Below are 5,120 nucleotides of genomic sequence, written 5' to 3'. Positions count from 1 at the left end.
CGGTTCAAAACACGGATAATCATGCAGTGAATAGTAACCACAGCTAGACCAGAAAATCTGCTGTGCGCCCGCTGCGAACGGTCCTGAAGCAAGGCGCTGTAATCCAAACTGCAAGGCACTACTCACCTAGGTACCGAGTGGGCGGGGTCTGATCAGTCAGGGATGTCAGAGGAAGCGCTGAAAAATAAGTGCCTTCATGGCATACGATCTCTTCCCTTGCACCTGCCCAACATCTTCTCCCTGGGACACTGGGCACATCTTTTCTTTGGGCTCCTAAAACGATGTAACGCAGTAAACTGAGGAATACATTACATGGTTAATCTTCCGTCATGAGCATATTAGAGCTGGATCAAATTTATGTGAGGGACAGGTAACGGGCAACTGAATGCCCCCTATCCCACCCTAAAAAAAATAAATAAACACAAACACACACACACACACACACACAGTCTGTTTTCCCACTTGTCCTTGTCAACAAAGTGAAGCTGGTGAACTAAGCCATATGTCCGTGCAAATACAACACTTTTGTTTTTTCTGTATTAGCTGCTAATGACTCTCAGAGTATCTGCGCATAACCGTGTGTGTCTGTGTGTATGCATGTGTATGTCTATGTTGCTGGCAGATCTTTCTAAAACCTGGCTTGTCTGTCTGTTTGGTTTCCTCCAACAGCACTGGCTGCCCTGTAGTTACCCTCCAAAAGTACTTTCCACTGACCATCTGGAGCGCCCCTGGCTCCTGTCTATGTCTTGTCACAGCCTGAGCTAGCAGAAGCACCTCCTGATAACAGCACACACTCACAGAGCCTCCCCTCACCCCCATTGCCAAATTAATCCTTCTGTTCACTGGGTCAACCTTAGCAGTAATGAGTCTCAGTAATGAGTCTTGCAGGGATGAGATATAGAACAGAGCAGAAGAATTTGACCCTCCGCTCCATACACATACCCACATTATGGATGTGGAATGGATCTCCTACATTAGCCCCCCAACCCTTACCTCCCAGATTCTCTGTATGTATTAGCCCGCCACAGCCAATGCATAGCATAGCAGAAGGCAATGTCTGCATTACAGCAGTAATTTCTAGGGTGTTAAATGCTAAAGGTTCAGAAGATCAGCTGTTACATTACATATGTGACCAATCACTCTCTCTGTGTGTTTGATCAGACAAGGCTCATATGACATATGAGGTAATACTGTAGTTGTCGGGGCATAAATTGTTCATAACATAATGTATCAGTCAGACAGAATTCTGCGATACAAGCCATCATTTGCCACCAGGCAGTATACTATTGGGTGGTAAAACACTTCTTTAGTAAGCTGTTCAGGGACTTACAGGAAAAAAAGACACGGTGTGGGGAATAGAGGGGAGACAGGAAGAGAAGGAAAGAAGAAAGAAAAAGAGAGTGGGAGAGAGAGAGAAAAAAAACACCGAGGTCACGCCGAATGGCAGCCCCCATTCATCAAGCCCTCACTTCCCAAATCATTCACCAGCTGGGACAGTTTTAAACACCTGATATGAAGCCATCCGTCATCTGATAACTGGCCTGTGTCTGCAGATGGGGCCCCGGCGCTGCGTGTGCAGTTCCTGGGCTCGGAGCAGACCGGCTGCACCCGTGATGGGCTGACCGGAGGCAGGCAGCACCACACTCCTCAGGGGGTGGGGGGGAATGGATCTGCAGTCCTCTGCTGGACCATGGAACAGGTGGAGGCAAAGGGGGAATGAGAAAGTGGTCAATGTGATGCAGAGGTTAGAGCCTTGTATGGCTGGACACTTCTCCTAAACTACAAAGACCTTATGGAGCGTTAAGACTGTGTTTGGTCTTTTCCAGAGTAAATTACTGTTAGTCAGATTGAGATAGCTACTGTTTATATTTGCAGATGAAGTGCTCCAGTGGTTATGAGATGATTAAAAACAAAAAAAAGAGGCCTGCAGATTTTTCTTGTGAATCGTTAGCTCTCATTATCGTCATCCCAGTATGTGCTGCACTTCAGAATAAACAACAAATTTAATTTACAGTAGATCTGTGCCTAAAAAATCAACTGCCCATTTTTAAGGAACAGATTTTCTTTTTTAATTGGGAAATGTGAATTTTTGAAGCATATTATCACTCTGTCACTACAGCTGTGTTGCATAGTGGTAAGGAGCAGTGGCCACAAGGCTCATTGTATGCTTGAGCAAGGTGCTTATCACCAATTGCCCCAGGAAATATCCAGCTATATAAATGGATAAAATGGATAAAGTAAAAAAATGTAAGAATGTAAGTTACTCCTTATGACTCCCATAAGCAGTAACTTACATTCTTACATTTTTTTTACTGCTAAACAACATGTAGCGAGTAATGAGCTCTGTCTCTTTCAGAATCAATTACTGTTAATCCAATTAAGATAGCTACTGTTTACATTTTGAGATGAAGTGGATCCATGAATCCACAAAGGCAGAACATACTACAACACTTCTATAACATGTCACATAAATTGGTTTTAGTACTGTGAGTCACCTGCCATATAAAAATATGTATATCAATGAGAAATTAATAATGACCGGAAACTGGCAGAGTAAGTGAGAAAAGACTTCATCCAGATTTACATATGAAATATGGCAAAAGCGAAGCAAATTTATGGTGGTAAGTCTTTATATTCTGTCTTTGAACTGCTGGAATACAATATTTCTGCTTTGCCCACTATCTGCAACACATTACAGCGGTCACCTCTGTTGTTGGCTTTAGAAGTGAATGGTGAGGAGTGTCTGTGAACCCCCCACCCCTGAAAGATAGGCAGGTGAGACAAGGTTCAAACCTCATGTCACAAACTGTTAGCTTCCCCTGCATACCTGGCCTCTGAGTCATGGTCTGGCAGGAAGTGCACTGTCCATCTCCACAGTGCATTCTCACTGCGCTGATAAATCACAGTCTTGGTTGCAGCCCTGGTACAGTCTGTACTATTTAAAGGCAGAAGCCAGGTGTTTAAAACCCAGCTCCTGGAGGGCCTGGTGTACGCTGTTTATGCCTCAGCCGAAAGGTTTATCAGTTCTGTTCAAACAGTAATGAAACATAACATTTTAAATATATACTTGTTCCTAGTAGTCTCTGTGAAACTTTGCGTATATTTTGGGAAATGTGAAGGTGTGAATGTATACTACAAATCAAGGAAAATAGTTAGGCCAGGGCACCTGACTGAAGAAAAAAGCAGCATGTGTATCTGCTTTCCAGGATCTGAGTCTGACACCCCTGACACCCCTACAATATGCAACATATTATAGGGAATCAATCACATGACAAGAGAAGCACTGTGACATTGTGGTCAGTAAACAGTAGTAATAGTAAATATTAGTAAACAGTAAATGTCCCATTGTATGCTGCGTAACTCACCATGATTACACTACATTACATTGTTGACATTTAGCAGATGCTCTTATCCAGAGCGACTTAACCTATGTTACAGTGTTTTTTACATTGTTATGTTACAGTGTTATCCATTTATGCAGCTGGATATTCACTGAATCAGTTCTTGGGTAGAGTACCTTGCCCAAGGTTACAGCAGAAGTAACCTCCCAGCTGGGAGTCAAACCAGAAACCTTTCAGCAAGCCCTGCTCCTCACCACTATGATACACTGTTGTCCCTGATCCAGGGCATTTGCTGAGCAAATAGTGAGGACTTACTTTGCTGGCCTTTTCACTTGTTAAAACAACGTACTGCCATTCCCTGCTGACGATTTTGCTCACACAGTGAATGAGTAAGTGTGTCAGCAAGTGAGTGAGTGAGTGGTATTAGCTTTTTTAGAGATGCTTTCATCAGCTCCAGCCAAAATACAGCTTTCCTAAAAGTGAGACCCATTTCTTGGGAGACTGGAGCCGGGCCTTCGGCTGGCAGATCAAGTTTGTGGATGCCACCATATGGGTGCAGGGAGCGTGGCTCTGTGCAGGCTCTCATGGGCCGCCTGCACAGGCATCCTCACACAAACAGGTGCAAGCCACTTCTCCAGCCCGGGCAGATGGCACCGGCGTCTGGTGCCAGGGAAGCGGAGAATTGAAGGTTGTGCCCAGCAGGTTTGAGGCTCTGCCAGACTCGGCTGGTGCTGAAGGTTCAGCCCACCTGCCTCCCGGGCCCAGGGACATCTGACTCCAATCGGTGGAATGAGTGATGGAATTCCGGGAGGACAGGGCTGTCATCTGTTTGCCCGTTTTGAAGAAGCTCGAAAATAATTGCTAAATAATAGTAAAAACATTTTGGTCTTCAAAAAAAATCCAATTTACTCACACTTTTAAAAACGCCCTGTTTCAATTTATTGCTTAAAGTCTATTACAGGCCCTCAAACAGATCAGTGTATGTTATAGAATATGGGAACAGGAGTTTATGAAATAATTTATTAATCTGTTCCAAATTTTGTGCAACACAATTCAGACTCAGAATAAGCTGTTGCTGTTTAGGGTTTACCAGTTAACAGTTTGACAGTTTGATTCATTTTCTTTATTTCACAATTCCTGTCTGCCTCTAATATGTTTGACTCATATTTATTATTTTTTTGGTGTTATTAATACATCCTTATACATATAAATATGCATATTGCACACAATTATCAGATGTATTCACAGCTAACAACAGCCTCAAAATAAAATATTTTAAATGTTTCAGTTTATTGTAAGAGCTTCAGAAATATACATTACCATGAGGTTATACAGGAGGTTATGACAGGAATAAGCAAAACTTTCATTGACATCTTTAAAGTTTGAGCACAGCCTGAATATTTCAGGCAGGGGTCACTGATCTCCACAAGTTGGGTGACAGTGATAAATAAAATTACCAGAAACTGAACCATAGAGGTTGCAACCACATAGTATTACAGCATGTTGTGAGGAAAGGAAATCAGGAAAACCCAAACTCAGTTTAAATGTCAAAGAAGGTGTGGAATACTTTGCATTATCTAAATACAATTGCTAGAAGCTGCCATCCCATACTGTTCTCATATACCTGGACATCCAGTGTTGCAAGGTACAGGACTCTTCAGTAGCCACAACACAAAAAAGCTATACAGACGTGTCAATCCATATCTTAGAGACTCTGGAGCTTGTTTTTTTGTCAAATGAATAGCAGCTGGAAGATTTGTCTTCATGCTATTTGCAGGA

The sequence above is a fragment of the Megalops cyprinoides genome, chromosome 10 (assembly GCF_013368585.1).
Source record: "Megalops cyprinoides isolate fMegCyp1 chromosome 10, fMegCyp1.pri, whole genome shotgun sequence".
In the NCBI taxonomy this organism is placed as follows: Eukaryota; Metazoa; Chordata; class Actinopteri; order Elopiformes; family Megalopidae; genus Megalops; species Megalops cyprinoides.
This window is presented reverse-complemented; position numbering follows the sequence as displayed.